At 42.0% G+C, this 21,834-nt stretch overlaps 1 protein-coding gene across 8 annotated transcripts in view; it reads left to right on the top strand.

Annotated features, from left to right (window-relative positions):
- The first annotated feature begins 4,432 nt into the window (after window positions 1-4,432).
- Window positions 4,433-21,834, top strand: part of Rnf216 (ring finger protein 216) — a 163,644-nt gene continuing 146,242 nt past the window's right edge. For 3 of the 8 annotated variants that reach the window (XM_004840371.3, XM_004840375.3, XM_021254647.2), the window contains exon 1: window positions 4,433-4,575. The gene's annotated coding sequence lies outside the window, so the exon portion shown is untranslated. Of the gene's footprint in view, window positions 4,576-8,859; window positions 8,996-11,058; window positions 11,255-21,834 lie in introns of those variants that run through there. The other 5 variants (XM_087196435.1, XM_087196436.1, XM_021254646.2 and 2 more) reach the window with 5 other exon arrangements.

The raw sequence follows: 21,834 nt of genomic DNA on the forward strand, positions 1-21,834 counted from the left end.
GTGTGCTCTGCACTAAGAGTGTGTGTGCTGAGATTCACACGAAGTAGATGAAGGGGCCCCCAAAAGGCAAGCAGGGCTGAGTTACAGAGTCATGAGATGCAAGGGGCAAAAAGCGGCAAAGGGATAAGGGGGATCTGAGCTACAGATCGAGACCCCATCTCCAAACAAACAAACAAACACCAAACTTACCATGCAAAAACCCCTGGGTTCAATTCCCAGTACCAGGGGAAAAAATCTCCTCTGCTTACCCTCTAAGCTTCTGTCCACTGCGCTCTCTGGAATTTATATGATCTGTCTCAGTAAAACCCTCACATCCTTTGCCTCTTTTTTTTTTTCCCTGGTACTGCAGATTGAATGCAGGGCTACCTCCCTACCATGTAAAAATTTTGAGATAGAATCTTGCTAAGTTGGCCAGGCTGGGCTCAACCATGACATCTTCCTGCCCCAGCCTCCTAGAGTGCTGGGAGCATGTGTGCGGGCCATCATACCTGGCTCCCTTTCTCTCTTTTCTATACTTCTCAGTCGTGGTTCTTTTCTTGCCTCTGTAAGCCAAGCCATGTCCCATTGTCCTGGAAGAGGGGCATTCACTGCTGCATCTGGACTACTGTTCTCCTAACTTTCCTCAACACAATGCAAAACTAAACAACAATAACCACTGACTGAATCCTGGGAAGCTTGTGCCATCAGACCCTACCACCCTCCTGCTCATGCATCTGTCTGATGACCTGCTGGTTGGTGATGGTTTGAATGTGACACCCAAAAGTTCAGGTGTTGCAAAGGTAATCCTCAAGTCCACATTACTGGCTTGGAGGCGGGGCCTCTGGGAGGTGACCGGGGTAAGATGAAGTCCCGTGGGTAGGGCCACCATCTCAGCATCAGTGGCTTTATACAAAGAGGAAAAAAGACCCAGTCTGCACCCTTGCTCTGTCTCACTATGGGGTGCTGTCTGCCACAACACAGCAGGAGGGCCCTCAGCAGATGCCAAGCACATGGCAACCTCCAGAACTGAGCCAAACAAACCTCTATTCCTTACAGATTACCCAGCCTATGCTATTCAGTTATAGCCATGGAAAGTGAACTAAGACATGGCCACTGTCTCTCATTCATTGAAGGTTGTTTTCTTTTTGTGGCACTGGGGCTTGAACTCAGGGTCTCACACATGCTAGGCAAGCACTTGGTTGCTGAGCTACATCCCCAGCCCCTTCTCTCATTTCTGAGATGAGGTCCTGGTAAGTTGCCCAAGTTGGCCTCAAACTTGTGATCCTCCTGCCTCAGCCTCCTAAGTAGCTGGGATTACAGGCATGTGGCACTGTGCATGGGTCACTGAAGATTTTAATAACATGTCTTATTGCTCACCCTGACCACATTTCTGATATCTTTCTTGATGAGTTAAAATCTTTTTTTCAACAGTACTAGGAATTGAACTAAGGGACTCACACTTGCAAACCAAGTGTTCTACCACTGAATTACATCCCTAGGCGTTTTTATTTTTGAGACAGGGTCTCACTAGTTGCCCAGGCTGGGCTTGAACTTGTCTTATCTTCCCACGGAGGTGAAATTACAGACGCACACCACTGTGCCTGGCACAAGTTAACATCCTTAAATGATCCCTCTGGGCCCAGGCCTTTTAGTTTCTTGGTCCCTCCCTGTCAGTGATCTTCAGCATTCTCTCTTTGATCCCCTCCTACCACTCCAGCTTCCTTCCTTTGCATCTGAGCAGGTCGCTAGGCAAAGACCCATGTCCTTGCTGCTGACCTCAGGTTAAATTTATGACCACAAAACTCCATGTCCAGCAAGGCAATGACATTCTGCTAGTTATCTGTTCTCCATCGCTACCTCTACAAACTCCAAGACTCTCTTCCTGACTTTGCTCTCTGTTAATGCCTCTCCTTCTTTCACTGAGACCTAGTTTCATGGCACTGCCTCTGAGCAGCACCTTGCACCACCACTTGTTCCCTTGTCTTTGGGACACGGTCCAGGGATCCCGGGACACCACAATTTTTTGGTTCTGCTCTACCTCTATGTTCCCCTTCTAGAGCTTGGCCTCAACCCTCTATCTATGCTTATTCCCTAGGAACAGTTTAGACAATTACATGGCTTATATACTATCTATATGGTAGTGACACCAATTTTAAATATATATTTAAAATTTTAATTGACAGTAATTGAATATATTTATAGGGTACAGTATGACATTTCAACATACACACACACACACATAATGATCAGATCATGGTAAAAATGGCATATGCCTCACCTCAAACATTTATCTCAGTGCGTGTGTGTGTGTGTGTGTTACTAAGGACTGAACCCAGGGCTTCCTCACTGAGCTATATCCCCAACCCTTTTATTTTTTATGTTTAGACAGGGTCTTGCTAGATTGCCCAGGCCAGGCGGAACTCAAACTTTGGACCCTACTGCCTCAACCTCCCAAAGTCCTGAGATTACAGGCATGTGCCATGACCTTAGCTAAACCCTTATCATTTCTTTGTGTTGGGAACATTCAAAATCCTCTCTACTAGCTATTTTGAAATACACAATTAATTGGTGTAAACCTTACTTACCCTACTGTGTTACAGGACATTAGAAGTTATTCTTCCTAACCAACTGTAGCACTGTACCTGTTAACTATCCTTTCTCCGTATTCCCCCCTCCTTCCCAACCTCTGGTAACCACTATTCTATTCTCTACTTCATGATATCCACATTTTAAGCTTCTACATGTATGTGCAAACGTATAGTATTTTGATTCCCAATTGAAATTTTTGGCCTCTGAATCCTCTTACCCCTTTGTCTTGTACCTTAATGTACAAGATGCTCATATCTAATTGCTTGGTTAAAGGTCTACTTGGCAATTTTACATGTCAAAAGCATGCTCCCTTCTCCCTACCCTGAACAAAATCTCTTTCTCCCCTATTTTTCCCCATTATTGTGAATGGAGCCACTATTCATCCAGTGCACCCTGTCGCACAAGCCAAATACCATACAAATACCATCTCCTTCTCCCCCTCCTCCCTCCTTCCTCTTCCCACTGCCCCCACATGCAGAAATGCTTTTTGTTTCACCTTTTTTAAAAACCTCTAACAGGATCCCCCTCCCAGACCATACTGGTGCAAATTACCATCATTTCTCACTTAGACTCTCAGTGTTGGCCTCTGATGGGCTTTTAGGACATGACTGGCTAATAAGAGCTCTAACTTCATCAGTGGATTAATTAAGTTCATAGCTCAGTGGACTTAATAGGAGGTGGGGCCTAGTTGGATGAAGCAAGTCAGTAGAGTGTGGCTTCAAAGAGTATATTTTGTTTGCCCTTTTCTCTCAGTGTCGTCCCTTTCTCTCCTTGGCTGCCATGAGGTAAGCATCTTCCCTCCACAACACCCTTCTGCCATATTGTTTGTGCCTCCCCACAGGCCTAGAAGCAACAGAGCCAGGTGACTATAGACTGAAACATCTGAAACTGTGAGCTGAATAAACCTTTCCTCCTTCAATTGTTATTCTCCGGTGTTTTGTCATAGCAACAGAAAGCCAACTAATACACTTTCTAACTGGCTTTCCTGCTCCTATTCCTACTTCTCTGTAGAGTTTACACTACTGTACCTACCTCTCCAAACAGCCACCAGCATGATCTCTGGAAAACATAAGCAGATCAACTCATTTTGCAGCTCCCAAACTTCCAGTAGCTTCCCCCACACTTAGAATGAATTCCAATGAATTCTCAGCAAGATCTCTTATGACTTGGGCCCCTGGTGTCTGGGTTACTCCATTCCTTCTCCCTCCCTCGAACTCCCTCACTGTAGCCAAGCTAGCAATTGTTGCTGTTTTTCCCACATACCAGGCCTTTGCCCTTTTGTTCTCCTCTGCTTGAAGCATCTCTCCTACCAGTGGTCCCAGTAGCTTCCTCCCTCCCTTATCTAGTTTTCTGCACCAATGTCCTCTCCACAGAACAAGTTTCCTGACCAGACTCTAGCCTTTTCTCAGCTTTATTTTGTCCTAGTTATATTTTTGTCTGAACACATTCTGCCTGAACCAGGATTTTAGTTTCTGGCTTGGCCAACTAAAACAAGCTTTGAGAGCAGAGACTCCATTTACTGTGATGCCTCTGCTTCCTAGAACAGTGCCTGGCACACAGGGATACCCTCAGAATACACAGTTGTTGAGTGAATGCATGACTTGTCAAACACTATGAGCATGGGGAGGGGTAAGCCACGTGCCTCCCACCCTTGTCAACTCTAAGGAGACAGTGACACCTCACGGGGTCGAGCATACCCCGTCCTTTGGTCCTCCCACCTAATGGGGGAGTCAAGGGTCCGCACATTGAGACCGCTGCAGTAGAGGCCAGGCGGCCCTCTCTATGGTCTCGCTCCCAGGGTCCCTCCTCCCTGGCACCCGGCTTGCCTCTATGGTTCTTCCTGTCCTTAGTCGGGAGGGGGCGCTGTGCGCAGGCGCGAGGTGACGCCGCGGCGGGGCCGGAAGGAGCGCAGCGGCGCCCTCGGTGGTGGCCGCGCAGCTGCGAGCGTCGGTTTGGGGGCACAGAACGCGCCGCGCGGAAGCCGCCTCGCCCTCACCTCGCGAGCAGGTCAGTTGAGTGGCGAGTAAGTGGCGGGCGCGCGGGGCTGTCGGCAGGCCGCGCGAGAGGGGCGCCCGCGCGCGGAGTCGGGTGGGGGCAGGGGCCAGGCGCTTAGGGGGCGGGGGCCGCCGAGCCGAGGGGCGCGGGCTGAGTCCCGAGGCGCGCGGGGGCTGGCGGCGGCGGGTTGGGGCGGCCGGGTCCCCTCCCTCCACTTGGGCAAGTTTTGCGGACCGGCCCCTGGGCGTGCTGCGAGGCGGCGACACCCCGGAGAACCCCAGGCTCCGCCGGTGGCCCTGGCTTGCCCTCTCCGGTGGCCGAAACCGCAGCGATGGGCGCAGTCTGCGCTCAGACCTTGGCCTGTAGGAGCGGAAGGCGATGACTGTGACTTTGAACTTCGGCCCGGCCCGCGGCGGGTGACGCGGCGCCGTTCGCAGCCTTTGGGCACAAGTGGGCGTCTGTCACCCGGCACTCGCGAAGACACCGCCCGGATGTCAGCCCTCTGCAGCGCGGAGCGTGAACTGTGCGACCAGCGCCCCCCCCCCCCGGCGTCTGGCACGTGCAGCGGGTGACCCCAGAGCTGCAACCTCCGATGTTCCCAAACTTTTCGAAACTTTGGGCCTGTGCCCAACCTCCCTGCCTGCTTGCTGTGTGCCCGCTACAGTTCCAGAACACCGGGATCCACTTCTCCAGTGTGCTCAGGTCCTGGGTGGCTGTTTCCTGGGTGTTTCGATCCTGCAAAGAGAAGATATTTCACTCTCCTGGAAGGAAGAAGAGATGAGGCTGAAGATTTTATGACATGTCTCGGTTGAATAAATTTGTCCGAAGGAGGATACCAAAGTAACAGCCTGGCCTTGCATTGAGGTTTTCACCCCAGATTTATCATACCTGAGAGGTAGTGTGCAGGGATGAATTTGAGGAAATGGCTGGAGATCCTGAGCCTACACCCTTTTAAAGGTCATTAAAAACTAGATTTTTATCCCTAAGGCTAACAGCAGCTAGTAGAAGAGAACCCTGCTAGCACGGGGCCTCAGGCCCCTGACTCCAACACTATGAGAGGCTGAGGAAGCATCACAAGTTCAAGCCCAGCCTAGGTGACTTAATGAGACGGTGTCTCAAAATTTAGAAAAGGACTGAGAATGTAGCTCGGTGCAAAGCCCCTGAGTTCAACCCCCAGTAGTGAAATCAATCAATCAATAAAAATTTTTTTAAAAGAGTGAGCCGTGTGGAAAAATGTAATAAAAGTTGTGGTATGGGTTGAGACTGAAAGTTTATAAAGTAGGATAGATGAGAGGGTCTGTGTTTGCTAACTAGTATGAGCCTCTGTTTAATATGTGTATCACATACTAGGCTTTATTGTATTCTAGAGCTTTCCAGACATCATAACTAATGCTTACATCAATAATGTCATCATTTTATTTGAATAAGACATAATGCTATATGCCAGAGATAGTCTAAGCATTTTCCATATACTAGCTCTTTTAATCCCCTCAGTGATGCAGGTTCTGGTATTCTCTTCATTTGAAAAGAGAAGAAACTGAGGTGCCAAAAGCAGTTTTGTAGCATCTGCTTCATGTCTGGCAGTGGGCTGTGTCCCGAGGCCGCAGAAGTGAACATACATGGCCTTGCCTCCTTGGAACTTAAAGTTCTGGCAGAGGAGACCAGTAGTAAACAGAGTTTTCCAAATAACGGTTCTGAAATCATTGTGTGGTGGATACTTTGAAGAAGTGAGGATGTGTGAACGGACATGGTGAGGAAGGATGTCTAGGATTTGTTAGAAAGGTTCTCTTGAGGAAGTGAAAAACTGGAGGATGAATAGAGGTAATTTGGTCAAAGACAGAGTGAACATGCTGGGGCTGGGACTCGGTGATAGAGCACTTGCCTAGCCTTTGTGAGCCCCGAGGTGGGGGTAGGGGGTCATCCGCCAGAGAACAGCCTCAGATGGAGGGAAAGAGCAGTGCATGATCAAGGAGCCTGGTCATTGTCACTGGAGAATAACATGGGGAGGAAGTGTGAGGGGACTTTGCCCATGTCCACAAGGGCCATAGGATGCAGCATTTTATAACCGATAGTAAGGATTTTGGTTCTGCCATGGTAAGACTTATGGTTTAAAAAATAGTGCTCAGTGCTGTATGAAAATATATTAAGGAGTAGAGGTTGTAAGCAGTACTTGGGATGGAAGAGACAGGGTGTCATGAGCTCACAGACCCCATGTCATTTTGCCCCTCTTCTAGAGGTTTGCTTATTTATCTGTTCTAGTTTCCAAATCTGTTGACAGTTAAGTAAAATCATGTTTTTTGTTAAAAAGCTTAGCCCACCCACCTCAAAGTTGTGAATTTAAAGTTAAAGTTTAGATCCTTGCCTATTGTAAAAAGACCAACTGATTTTGAGTGCTTTTAAATTCTGCTAAATTCCAGATTATTTACAAAGTAGTGTCTGTAATTACGAATGTTATTTTACGTTAATATTCCATTTTGTCTGTTAAAATGAACACGTTAACTGAGCGTGATGGTACACACATCTATAATTCCAGCACTCTGGGAGGCTGTTAGGATCACAAGTCCCAGCTCAGCTTGGGCAACTAAGCGACTTACCAAGACCCTGTCTCAAAATACAAAATAAGGCTAGACATATACTGTAATTCAGCACAAAGTCCTTGGGTTCAATCCCCAGTACTGCAAACAAAACAACCCAAAATATTACATATTCTGGTTCTGAGCTCGTCTGCCTCATTCATCTTTAATGTTACCATCCTGTGTTCACTTGACCTCAGCATCTGACTTTGACTCCTTACTTCCTCCTGCACTGATGGGCCAGTTACATGCAAAAGTCCCATTGACCAGGCATGGTAGCTTATGGTAGCCTGTAATCCCAGAACTCAGGAGGCTGAGGTAGAGGAGTGCAGTGAGTTCGAGGCCAGCATGGTGTACACAGTGAGTTCAAGGCTAGCCTGAACTACATAGCGAGACCTTGTCTCAAAAAACCACACGCAGGGCCAGGGATTTAGCTCAGTGGTTCTGCCGCCTGCCTCGTATGCGGTCCCAAGTTCGTTCCCCGGTACCAAAAAACACACACTTCCATTAAATCTAACTCTGCAGTCTGTATCTTGTATTTTTTTCCTCCCCCTGCATACTGTTATCTGTAGTTCAGACTTGACTGGCTCTTGTTTCCTGGGTTTCTTGGCACCAGATGTCTCACGTTGTAGCTAGGCTCATTTTCCTAATGCACAGCTCTCATCACATTGCTTATCACTGGCTAGACATAAAATTTTGAGCTCGATTTCAGTTGTTTGTTGACCTTTCATAAACCCTCCCAAAATGTATTGACTTAATACTACAATTTTATTGGGAAGAGCTCACCTAGTCATTTTTTTTTTTCTGCTCCCCATACTTGCAGGTGAGCTGGCCAGGGCTGGAGGATCTACTTCTAAGATGTCTTCTTTACTATATATTCCTTGTTAGACACTGCTGGAAGCCTGACCTCAGCAGTCCAGTTCTGTTTCCATGTAGTTTCGTAGCTTTCCATGTGATCTCTCCAGCAGGATATGTAGACTTCTTACCTGGTGACTCAGGGCTCCCAGAGCTCTAGATGAAAGGTGCTGTCTCCTTAAAGACTGAACTGGGATCTGGCACAAAGGATCTTAGCTTGAGTATGGCTGTCCTCACTAACCCTTCCCTGACTACCTGGCTTTCCTCAATTGGAATAATCTTATTATAAGAGTGAATTTATAATATACCTAATTAATACCCATATTTTCTCACTGGTAGGCCTCCAAGTTCTTCGAAGCAAGATCTCATAGGGTTTTTCTCTGTATATATTCCTTCTGGTACATAACAAGTTCTTTATACCACATGTCAGGCCCACAATAAAGGTTTACTGAATTATTTGAAATGTTAATGTAAATAATGACAATTTAGTATAGAAGATTAAAATGCAAAAAAAGAAAAGATGTAATTACTGTTAAGCTTTATTGATTAAATACTACTACATGCTCACAGAGGGTCGGTATCCAAAGAATGGTTAAGATGAGCAGTTCCTGTGTGAGTGAAGAGCAACAATCATTCACAGACACTTGAAACATGCTTGGAAGAGTTGTTGAGGGGGCCTGGTATGATGAGGGCATGCCAGCTGCTTCTGTCCTTTGCCTAGCTTGCTTTCCCCACTTTGCACTGGCAAGTCAAAGGAAATTAACTAATAATTGCAAGTTTTATTTTCCCCCAAATCAATGTTGCCGAAGTGACGTTATGGAAGTACTGGAAAGTAGAAATGTGCAAAACCACAGAACTGGTATTTCAGGAGCACATGAGAGGCGAAATGGAGAAACAGCATGAAGAGAAGAATGAGAAGAAAGTGGTTAGAGGCAGGCCTGAGCACTCTGGTCACGAGGTGAAAATGCAGTTTTGGAATTAGAAGATTGGCTGGAGAACTATAGGTGATTCCTTTTCCTGACTTCCTTTGTTTCCTAAATTTTTTATACTAGGCATTACTTATTAACTGAAGAAAATCCTGATAAACTTAATGTTGTCACTTAGGCCATATTCCTGGTCTTTAGTCAGATGATTGTGATGAACAGTTTCAGTCTTTCACAAAGGAAAATGTTTCTGGAGCCATTCATTTATTCGATAGCTTTGCTAGGCATCAGAAATAGAGCTGTGAACAAGACATGTCTAGGCAGGAATGTCAAAGGCATTTGGAGGAAACATACAGTTAAAATGTGACCTCTTTCTAATCATGTTGATTCAACTGTCCAAGGAAGAGAAGGGGATAAAAAAGATCATAGGTACAGTCATAAGGGATAAAACAGCATAGAGCTGTCATCTTACTTTCTTAAAATTTCACAAGATAGTAGTGCCAAATATGATTTCAAACAGGGATGAGAAAATGAAATACATACTTCTTGATTTTGGGTTCTGATTTACAAGTCTTAACATATATTTGACCACAATCATAAGTATGAATAATTTTATAGTTTGGATCAAGTATCCTCCACAGGCCTGTGTATTGGGAGGTTGTGGGACCACTAGAATGTGGGGCCTGACGGAAGAAAGTCATGCCCTTAATGGGATACTGGAAATGATCGTTTTTCTTAAGACTGTCACATTTAATTTGGTCTCTGGGAAACTATAGGTCAAATGGTTCAGATTGAATAGAAGATAAATGCTAAGGAAAATAAGAAAATAGAAAAGAACTTTTAGGAGATTTAAAAAAGAAATACATTTTTAAAATAAGCAAGATTAGGGCTGGGGATTTAGCTCAGTGGTTCCACTGCGTGCCTTGCAAGCACAAGGTCCCTAGTTCAATCCCCGGTACCAAAAAAAAGTGAGACTATAAACTATAGTTATCTAGGACTATCCTCTTCTGTGACAAAAGTGTAAAGAAACTTATGGGCCTGACAGGGTGGCACACACAAGTAATTCTATCACTGGGAGGCTGAGGCAGGAGGATCGCACATTTGACCCCAGCCTGGGCAACTTAACTCGACAAGAAATTAAAAGTTTAAAAAGGGCTAGGGGTGTAACAATGTGAAGGCCCTGGTTCAATCCCCGGTACCAAAAAATTTTTTTAAAAAACTCAGTTTAATGGTTGATTTTAGGGGAAGGGGGTCAGTTAGGATGGAATACATGGTGAGGTCTTGGAAATAGCTGATTGTTTCTTGGGAAGGGTTTATTTCTGGACCTGGGTGATAGATATAAGTTTCTTATTATTATAATTAAGCTATCCATTTATTTTTGTGTGGTTTTCTGTATTGCTATTTTTTAAGTGGTAAAAACCAACAAGCCCTACAAGATACATACTACACATCCACAACATTTGATACATCTGGAAATTGATGATACCAAATGTTGTTAAGGATTTGGAACAATGGAGACTTTCATATACAGTACTGCTGGTAGAATAAGTTGGTACCACGACTGGTCAAAAAAAGTGTGATTAATGGATGGATTATTGTGGAAGAAATAAATACCCAAGGCCCAATACAAATCCCATTTTATAGAAAAAATGCGCTTGTGGGCCTGGGATTTAACTCAGTGGTTAAGTCGCCTGCTGCGCAAGTGCAAGGACCCGAGTTCCATCCCCGGTACCAAAAAGAAAAAAATGTGCTTGTTTTCACCAGTTAGATGTACAAGAATGCTCATAACAGTAATTTATAATAGCCAAAAATAAAAACTCACATCAAGATGGAATAGACAAATATACTGTTACATTCATACATTAAAACCTATACTGCAATAAAAATAAAGCAATTACAGCCACACACAACATGAATGGATCTTGTGTCGGTTGAGTGATTGTGTCAACTGGAGAAGTTAAGCTTAACTAAATAGTCTCAGCAATTCCACGCCCTAGGGCGTAGAAGATCTAGGTGTGGAGGACCCACCCCATGGCCGCTCCTTGCCTGGATGATAAAAATGGGAAATGAGGAAGGGCGCTGCTGCTTCTGTTCCTTTGGAGGAGCTCCAGTCTTTGCTTTGGGCGTTGTCTCCTGCTTTCTAGCACAGACTCTGGCTTCTGGCGTGGATCCTTCAGCCTTCTAGGGTAGACTTCAGCCTCCAGCACAGACGCATTGGCCTCCAGATACGGACTCACAGGACACTGCAGTGAGCTCCAGACCTTCGACTGAATCCTTCAGTCTCCAGTGTGCAGACAGACCCTGTGTACTCTTCCTCATCGGACTCTGTAGGTGGCCATTGTAAGCCAATCTTGTAAATTCATATATATTTGTATATCTTGTGTTCTGTTTCTCTAGTAAATACTGATACAGGTGTTAAAACAATGGTTGAGTGAAGAAAAGCAGACATATTGAGTGACTTTCTTTACATAGTTGAGGCATAACCTAGTTGTTTGGGGGGACTTCTTGTATGTGTTGTATTTTACAACAGAGGTTAAAGGGGAAAATCATGGTAAGGAAAAAAGGGCTGCCATTGTGAAACAGTAGTTGGGGAGGTCAGTGGTCTGGTCATTGAGTCTGTACAGCTTTACTTTTTAACCACTTTCTTACTTTACTTTGATGAAAATTAGAGGAATAAAAATTAAGAGTCAAGGCTAATTACAACTGCTTTTTAGTTCCAAAATCCCTATCTGCAATCTACCCAACCACTCAACCCTTCTGAGAAAAATCTCAATTTTCTTTGCCTCCCTAGGGAGAAACCAAGTGCTTCAGAAGTAAACCCCAGCCCCTGGGTTCTCATTAAAGAGTTAATAATCAGATAATATCAGCATTTTCCCAACTTCTGTAATAAAAAGTTGTACAGGCAATATATCACAACTGTGTGGGGCCGGGGATTTAGCTCAGTGGTTCCGGAGCCTGCCTTGCAAGAACAAGGTCCCAAGTTCGAGCCCCAGTACCAAAAAAACCCCAAAAAAACAACAACAAAAAACTGTGTGACCAGAATTTTATCACATAACTTTCTGGTATCTATAGCTGAACAAAGGTTTCTCAATTTTGTAAACTACAACTCCAGGTATTAGTTCTGTTTCTCACTCAAAGATCATAGTATTACAAATAGCCTGATATAAAAGAACCAGGGTTATCAAATTTGGACCTCTTCTAATCAAGTACTTTTCTTTCAAATTGAGTTTTTTTAAAAAGTATTTTGAATACTACTTTCAACAGCCAAATTCCTTGTTTCTTTTACCAAAACTAGTATCTTTCCATTTTTACAGTAAACATCAAAGGGAGCTAGAACTCATTTTTATTTGGTTAGAACGTCAAGCTTGTTAAGCTTAGTATCAGGTGGTGCTTTAGACTTCCTCCAGAGTGGCACACCAGAGGTCCAGACTAGGGAGAAGCAGTGTGATGATGGAATTTTTATGTCTTCCTGCAAGGAAGTCTCTACATCAGGTCATTTAACTCTCTGACCCTCAATCCACTCACCAGGACTTCAGATCAGACTGGCTAGGTTTAAAATCCTGGTTTTGCCACATAGTGGATCAGTGACTCTGGATAAGTTGCTTAATCTCCTAGGCCTCATTCCCTCATTTGAAATGAAAATAATACATGGTTGTTTTAGAGTTCCATAGATATAAAGGGTTTAGCATAGTGCCTGCCACATAGCAAGTTGACATTATGGATGTTCCTAATTCCTACCTTTTGAGGCTTTGTTGAAGATGACATATGAGAAACCACTTTGTATATGGTAAATGTCATCAAAACAGGAGTTTTGTTACAAGTACCCTGTAGGTGCTGAGTTTATTAGTAAAGCTAATGCTGCCAAATGGATTGGGGGGGGGTACTTTTCACTACCATTGTAACTATTTACAATAAATTTCCTACTACAAGAAACTTCATTTTTCCTCTGGAGGTAACAAGAAGCTATATATAAAGCTTCAGTGTTTGTTTCTTGATTAGGTAGCTGAAAGTAAATTTTAAAACATACCTGTAATCTCAGCACTCTGGGAGTCTGAGGCAGGAGGATTCCAAGTTCAAGCATACCCTGGGCAACTTAGTCACTTAACAAGACCATCTCAAAATAAAAAAGGGCTGGTGATACAGCTCACTGTGAAGGCCCTGGGTTCAAGTCCGAGTACCATCACCACCAATAACAACAAAAAAATGGAGTCCAAAAGTTGGAAACGTTACTCAATAAAGAACAATTTAGTTCTTGCCTTTTCTATTTTGTGGTAGTCAGCTTTCCATCACTGTGAAAATACCTCATATAAACAAAAGGAAGGAAAAAAAATCCAGGACATACCCCTGTAATCCCAGCCCTCAGGAGGCTGAGGCAGGAGGATCACCCTGAGTTCCAGGCCAGCCTGGGCTATGTAGCGAGATCCTGTCTCAAAAAATAAAACAAGGGCCAGGGATTTAGCTCAGTAGTTCCAGCGCCTGCCTCACAAGCACAAGGAACCGAGTTCAATCCCTGGTACCAAATAAAATAAAAAGAAGAAAATTTATCCTGGCTCACAGTTTTAGTACATGCTTCATTAGCCCCATCTCTAGGGGCTTGTCACAGCATGGTACATCATGGCAAGAGAGTGTAGTGGAGGCTTATTCCCTTCAAGGTGGTCACTGCTGAAGGTGACTTTATACATGCTCTTGAGAGTTTCATGCCATATCAATCATTACCCTTTTTGAAGGTCAAGATGTCCTATTTTAGGCCTCTGGGTGACTGGTGACCTGAATTTTTCTAGTTCTGACTTGATCCAGTCATGAGAAATAGTCTTTGACACCTGCTTTGATATCTGATACAAGATAGTCCAAACTCATTCTGTTCAGTTCCTGCCTCAGACCTGGACCTAGAATTAGTCATTCATCCCAAAAGCTCTGTCCCCCACCCCCACCCCTTCATGAGGGTTAAACCTGGAGGCTTCACACTGAGCCATATCCCCAAGCCCTTTTTAAATTTTTTTATTGAGACAGGTCTCAATAAGTCTCAGTTGCCCAGTCTAGGCTTTCAATTATGATCCTCCTGCCTCAGCCTCTCAGATTGCTTGGATTATAGGTGTGCAACACCACAACTAGATCCTGAGGGGTTTTTTTTGGTGGAAAATATTTCATGATTTATAATCTAGAGACTGGATATTCATTACTACAAGTAGATAACTTCACCTATACTTTCAAGCTATTTCTCTTTGGACGGAACTAAAGTAATTTAAGAATTAATAGTAATGCTTATAATTCTATATTATAGCCCTAGTTTTAACAACTATGAAGTGTAGTTCTCTTTTTCAACACAATCTTGATTCCCAAGGATACTGGGATTATAGATTATACTATAACTGTTCATTTGTTGGGGGTTTTTTGTTTTTGTTCTTTTGGTACCAGGGATCGAACTCAGGACCTTGCATTTGCAAGGCAGGTGCCATGCCACTGAGCTAAATCCCTGGCCCCTGTTCATTGTTTTGACCCATCACGTACAGTACATGAAAGTAACAGAATTGGGCCGGGGATTTAGCTCAGTGGTTTCGCCGCTTGCTGCACAAGCACAAAGACCCGAGTTCAATCCCCGGTACCAAAAAAAAAAGTAACAGAATGAGTATTTTTACAACTAATGTAATTAAACAATCAAAATATTTTGCATATACTTCTCTCCCATAATTTTTGTAATTGTAGCCTTATCTATCTTGTCAGCATATTTAACCCGCATTTGACCTTAGTTCTTAAAGTAATTGTATATTTAATGTTTATACCTGTTATTATGTCTACCTCTCTAGTCATTTTGATTGCCCAAAGCTTATTTTTTTATGGATTCTTCAGGAAAGGCTTGTAAAAATGATATTTCCAGGCCGGGGATTTAACTCAGTGGTGCTGCCACCTGCCTCGCAAACGCAAGGTCCCGAGTTTGATCCCCAGTACCAAAAAAAAAAGATATTCCCAAAGATCTTATGTTGTTAAATTTGTGCCCCTTTTTCTTAAAAACAGTTTTGCCATGGGCCAGGGATATTGCTCAGCAGTGCTGCGCCTGCCTGGCAAGCTCAAGATCCTGAGTTCAATCCCCGGTGCTGGGAAAAAAAACAAAAATAAAACAAAACAAAAAAACAGTTTTGCTATGGTAGATGTTAAATGGCTTCTTTAAAAAGGTATCTTAAATATCTTAATTATGGCATAAAGCGTCATCAAAGTGGTAATCTAATTTTCTTTCATTTTTAAATCCTATGCCTACATATCTAAAGTCTAGTAATTTTACTAGAGTATGTCTTGGTGTTTGTTGTTCTGGGTTGATTTTCTTAGATATGTACTGTGCTCTTTTGAAGTGTAGCTTAAAATCTTACAAAAAATTTTTTGCTGAAGTATAAGCTTTATTTTTATTCTTTTTGGGGGCCAGTATTGGGGTTAAATCCAGGGTCTTTGCACTGAACTATGTACATAGCCACCGCACCCCCTCCCCCAACTTTTGATACAATCTCGGTAAATTTCCTAGGCTGGCATCTGATACTTGGGGGTCCTCCTGCCTCAGCCTCCTGAGTTGTTGAGATTACAGGTATATACCACCACACCTGGTTCCAAAGTATAACTTGTAATACTTTTTGCCCTTTAAATTTATTCTTCAAGAACTCCAATTGTCTATTATATTGGATATTCTGTCTTTAATATTTTTTATCTTTTTAAAAAAATTTTCCCTCTTTTCACCTTCTGGTTTTCCTGAAGTAGCCTATGTTGTATTGATACATTCTTGTGTTTCTTCTATTTTAGCCTTCACTTCTAAAATTTTTTAAAAATTTCTATTTCCTGAGTTCTGTCACCCCAATTTCCAATTTTTTCTATAGTTCATGCTATTTCATGTCATTATTTTCTTAGTGTCTTTCAATGTAATTCTTTTTTTTTTTTTTTTGGTAGTTTTGGTGATGGAACTGAGGACCTGCCCATGCTAGGCAAGGCCTCAGTTTGTTTTTATATAGGAACTCAAAATTTTGAGTTGTGCTATATCTTTTAGGCATGTTTTCATTGTTTTTAGGAATAGTTTTTCTCCTTCTTGTTTTTCTCACAACTTTACATGAGACTTGACATCAGTTTGCTCATTTTTAAAGAAATCACTTTTTTTTTTTTTTTAGAAGTCACTTTTCTTGACATTGTAGAAGAAGGTATAGTTTGGGAGAGTGTTTTCTAACTTCATAGGGCTTCTGCCTCATACAGTGTTCAAAAATATAGCAGCTTTGGGCTGGAGATTTAGCTCAGTGGTTCTGGTGCCTGCCTCGCAAGTGCAAGGTCCCGAGTTCAATCCCCGGTACAAAAAAATATATATATATGTATATATATATATATATATATTTTTTTAAAGAGGAAATAAATATAGCAGCTTACTTTATGAATTTCTTGGCTCTGTTCTCCCCATTACTTGGACATGCCTCTCTTTGTCTGTGTTCTTATTTAATTTTATTCTCAGCATTTTCTTCTCACTGTAGGGTCCTGACCTGCAGGCAAGCACTGGCTGATCAGCTGTAAAAATTTTATGGGTCTTGGGTCATCATACCTCTTTCAGATCTTACAGATGACACCTTGAGATTTTGAATTAAACTGCCGTTGAATGGGGCAGAGCCCCTTCCTGATACCTGCTGCTCTCTCAAATTGGCCTGCGTTCTTCCCAGTAAATGCTTGCTGGTGTATCTTATTCTCAGCTCTAAAGGGAAGGAACCCTGTGCTTTCAGAGGCACACACACTGATCCTTCTGAGATCTTGTAGCTCTTGGTTGTTGGTCTTCACCTGCTTATATTTTGAAGTGTGTGGAGTTCCTTACCTAGTTTTTTGTTTTGTTCTATAGCTATTGTCCACAGAATTTTTCCTGCTTTTATGTGAAAATGGAAAGATTCGAAGACTATGCTGCTGCCATTGTTGCCATCTTCCAAAATTTCTTTGTGGGTTTTGGTTTCTCTGGTGTCTCATAATCTTAGACATTTTTCATTTGTTTATTGGTCTTTTGAGTTTTCCACAAGCCATAACAAGCTCAAATATTTTGCCTCATGTCTTTGAGTTGTCTGAGTTTTTATGAGTTAATATTTCTCCCAGTGACTAACCTTTTCACTTAACTTTTTCAGGATAGAGACTCTAAATTTTAATGTATAATATTTCACTATTTTCTTTTATGAGTAGTACTGTTTATGTTCTGTTTAGGAATTTTTTTTACCCCCAGCATTGTGAACATACTTTATTATCTTCTAGAAACTCATTATTTTGCCTTTCAACTGAAATCAGTAGTACATCTAAGATTGTTTTTGTGTAAGGCGTGAGAAAGGTGTTCTTACTCTTGCATGCCAAATATGGCTTCCCAGTACAGCATCATCTAGTAAAAAGATCATGCTTTTTCCAGTGTTCCACAGTGACACTTTTATCATAAATCAGATACATATGAACAAATCATTTTCTGGACTCTGTTCCATTGGTATATTTTTCTCTGATTTGTCTAATGCAGCTATCTTAAATACTATAACTTTATTATGAGGCAATATCTGATAGTGTAAATCCTCTTATTTTTCTTTCTGAAATACTTTGAATTTTCCTGTGAATTCTAAAGTCATCTATATACATGCACTTCTAAAATCTGGTCAGGGTTGTATTAAATCAGTTTGGAGAGAATGGCTATCTTTAACAGAAGTGAGGGCTGGGGATTTAGCTCAGTGGTTCCGCCGCCTGCTTCACAAGCGCAAGGATCTGAGTTCGATCCCCGGTACCAAAAAAAAAAAAAAAATGAGTGTTCCATCCCATGAATGTGGGATGTCTGCACATTTATTTAATCTTTAATTTCTCTCAATAGTGAATGTTTTGCAGTTTTCTGTGTAGAGGTCTTTTACGAGGTCTTTTACATCTGCTGTTGTGTTTATTCCTTGGTATTTGATGGGGTTTTTTTGTTTTGTTTTGTTTTTGGTACCGGAGATCGAACTCGGGTCCTTGTGCTTGCGCAGCAGGCAGTGAAACCCCTGAGCTAAATCCCCGGCCCTAGTATTTGATGGGTTTTGATGCTTCTCTAGATAATATCCTTTTTAATGTCATTTTCTCTTTTTTCGTAGTATACAACTCATTTTGCATGCTGGCCTTATATACAGAGAACTCAGCTCCATTCATTAATTTTTGCATCACAGTATCTCTATACAGTTACATGTGCAAATATGTACAGTTGTGTCTGTGGGGACAGTTGAGTATAAATATTCAAGGACTTTATTGTTTTATTTTTCACTGGTAATTCACCTGGAATTGACTTTCTTGTGTGCTCTGAGGAGTGGACCAACCCCACCCCACCCCCAGATGTCCAGTTGACCCAGCAACATTTAAAGAGACCTGTCTTTCTCCCTGCTGGACTGCTGTGGCACCTTTGTTTTGATGTGGGTGACTGAAAGTAGGTGGGTATTTTTTCCGAGCTCTTTATTCTGCTTTTTAAAATCTGTCTTTTCAGGGCCATAATCTTATCTCCTTAAATAACGACACTTTTATTTTCCTTTCAACCCAGTATTTTATTTCTTTTTATTGCCTTACCCCACTTGCTGGAGCCTCCCCGACAGTGTTAAAAAGAAACTGTGGTTGGGCCGGGGATTTAGCTCAGTGGTGTGCAAGGTCCTGAGTTCAATCCCCAGTACCAAAAAAAAAAAAGAAACTGTGGTAACTCCTCAGTCTCAGAAAGCAAGCTATTCATTGTTCAGTTAGGCGTTAGGTAAGTACCTGTCTCGTAGTAATGACTGAGAGTTTTTCATCATGAACAGATGCTGAATTTTAATGCTGATTTTTTTTCAATCTACATAAGTGATTTAGCTGTTTTTTCTCTTTTATTCCATACCTTGATTTGGCTATGTGAGAAATATTTGTCTTTCTTGGGTTCTTATCAGGTTTTAATAGCAAAGTTATACTGGCCTCATAAAATGATTTGGGAAATAATATGTTTTATATTCTCTGAAAGAATTTTTGTTAATACTAGTACTTTTTTCCTCATGCCTAAGACTTCACGAGAAATTTTCTGGGCTTGCATATATTCTTTGTGGGAATGTTATTAAATACTGATCTTATTTCTTTATTTGTTACAGAACTGTTCATATTTTAAAATTTCTTTTTGCTTGGTTATGGTAAGTTGTTCCTCAAGGGTTTTATCTATTTCATCCAAAATTCCAAACTAATTTATACACAGTTATTAGTAATACTATCTTATCTTCTTGTAGAATTTGTAGTGATATCTTTTACATTCCTGATAATGTTGGTGTATGTGTTTCTTCTCTTTTTTTCTGTGATAGAGGTTTATCAGTTTCAGTTTTCTTACAGGCCCAACTTTTTGCTTGGATTTTCCTCAGTGGTACTCTGTTTTGTTGATTTCTGCTCTTGGGATTTTCTTCTACTTTTTTTTCCTTAGGATTTTTGTTTAGTTTTATGTACTTAACTTACTATACTTTTCTAGCTACTTGAGATCAAATCTTACATTGCGATTTACAGTCTTTTTCTTCCCTAAAATTGCATTTAGGACTGTAAATTGCCACCTAAGCATTTCTTTAGCTCCATCCCACAAATATTGATGTATTTTGTTCTTTAAATTTTTGTTATCTGGGCCAGGGATTTAGCTCAGTGGTTCTGCTGCCTACAGCGCAAGGACAAGGACCCGAGTTCAATCCCCGGTACCAAAAAAAAAGACTTGTTTTATATATTTAGTCTAACATAGTGGTTTTATATGAAAGGGTCAAGCATTGGTCTGATACAAGCTACTTTGTCATAACCAAAGTCTCTGTGAAATAAGGTTAATATTGTCAGTTGTGGTGGATTAACTAATGGTCAACTTGGAATGCCCAGCTGAACTGAATCAGGGTGGTTCTGGGCATGAAAGACCCACCTGAGCATTGTTGCCAGTGGCATAAAAAGAGAACTGGAGGAGATCTTGGGCTGTTGATTTTCTTAGAGAAGCTTGCCGAGGCTGGCTTTCCTGATGTGAACTTGGCTGTTCTCATCAGAGGAGGAGCTTGGGTCCTCGCTGTCACTGGGAATGGCTGCTGTTCTCATCAGAGGAGCTCTGATCTTCCCCTTTAGCTTCCCTTCCTGGCTCCAATATAGATCCCTCAGCCTAATGGCACAAATTTTTCACCCCACAGGCTCTCTAAGCTTCCACCACTGGCCTTTGGGCCTTCCCTGTGCAGATCCTCCAGAACTTGTCCTTGGGCTCTAGGCCTCTGGCTGAACTGGAGGACTTTGCCTTGGGCTCTAGGCCTTCAGTTGGATTCTTTGGGTCTCTAGTGTGTGGACAGATCTCTTGTACTCTGGATTTGACTTTTTTGAGTGAATATTATAAAATAATACTATAAATTATGTGTACTGTATTAAATTATTCCCTTGCAGACCCTGACTGCAACACCAGTCTCAGGGTTGTTGTGAGAATATGGACAACTTGGGCAAGAAAAGTGCTTAGAAAGTGCCTCAGATGTGGCATCTTCATTTTAGCTTGTTTTATTACCTCTGTTATCCTCTTGAATGAGACCGAGAACATTATAATTCAGCTATATTGACTGTCACGCCCTCAATGTGCACACAGCCTTCATAATTGTGTACAAGTATAATTTTAAATAATTTTTGTGGTGTAGTCATTGATTCCCTAAACTTAAGGCCCTACTTTATTTTCTACTTTCATTTTCAATTTCCCTAAAATTAAGGCCCTACTTTCATTTTCAACTACAGATTGTTTCTGTAATTCCAACTGTATTAGACTGGGTGGCATTTAAAACAGAAATTTACTTTTTCGTTGTTTTGAAGGTGGAAATCCAAAGAGGAGAAGATGCCTACATGGTTGGGTTCTGATGAGCACTGTTTCTGGGTCGCAGACAGCTGCCTTCTTGCTGAGTCTTCACATGGTGGAAAGAAAGCAAACTCTTGTGATGTGTCCTCTTCTAAGGTTATTGTCCACCTCATGGCCTCTAAATCTGATTACCTCTCTAAGGCCCTGTCTGTAACTACCATCACATTTTGGGACTAGGACTTCAACATAGGAATCTGGGGGAGGACACAATTCAATGTAGAGTACCACCCTTCTCTCTCAGTTGACCTTTCTTTTTAAGGATGTGTGTGTTTTTCAGTGCTGGGGATGGAAGCAGAAGGAGTGAAAGTTTGAGCCCAGCCTGGGCAATTTAGCAAATTTATGAGTTTTTAAAAGGGTATGGCTCAGTGTGAAGGCCCTAGGTTCAAGCCTCTGTTGTTTTTTTGTTTGTTTGTTTGTTTGGTGGTAGCTTATTATAGTGCTCGAGAGACTAAAGCAGGAGGATCATGAGTTTGAGGCCAGTCTGGGATACATTTCAAGATGGAAGCCAGCCTGACCCTGTCTCAAAAAAAAAAAACCCAAGAAATAATAATTTCAGCCATCACCTTTAATAAATAAATTTATTTATTTTATTTATTTATTTTGGTGGTTCTTTGATACAGGGTCTCGCCTTGTAGTCCAGGCTGACCTTATAGGCAGCAATCTTCTTGCCTTAGCCCCCCAAGAGCTAGGATTACAGGTGTGTGACACTACACCTAGCTTACCTTTTTAAATGCTCTCCTGCACCACCCCTTCTATTCTCTTCCTAAAACTTTCCTCAGACTTGTGTTAGAATGCTTCAATCTTCTGTGACTCTTTTTTTCCCAAGGTCTCCCTATGTTACCCATGCTGATCTTGAACTTCTGGACTCAATTCTCGTCTCAGCCTACTGATTGCTAGAACTATAAGCATGTATGTGACTAAGCCTGGCTCTTTGGTGACTCTTAATCTCTATTAACATTTTTTTTGTATTAAATTCTTTTATTGGTACATTGTAGGTATACAGCACAATTACATTTCTCATTGGGAATTGCACCTTTACATGATGCATCTTGGTTCTTATTTTTTCCCCATTCCTAGC

Source organism: Heterocephalus glaber, unplaced genomic scaffold (assembly GCF_053883595.1).
Source record: "Heterocephalus glaber isolate CG9 unplaced genomic scaffold, H.glaber_assembly_v1.0 deba00001610, whole genome shotgun sequence".
In the NCBI taxonomy this organism is placed as follows: Eukaryota; Metazoa; Chordata; class Mammalia; order Rodentia; family Bathyergidae; genus Heterocephalus; species Heterocephalus glaber.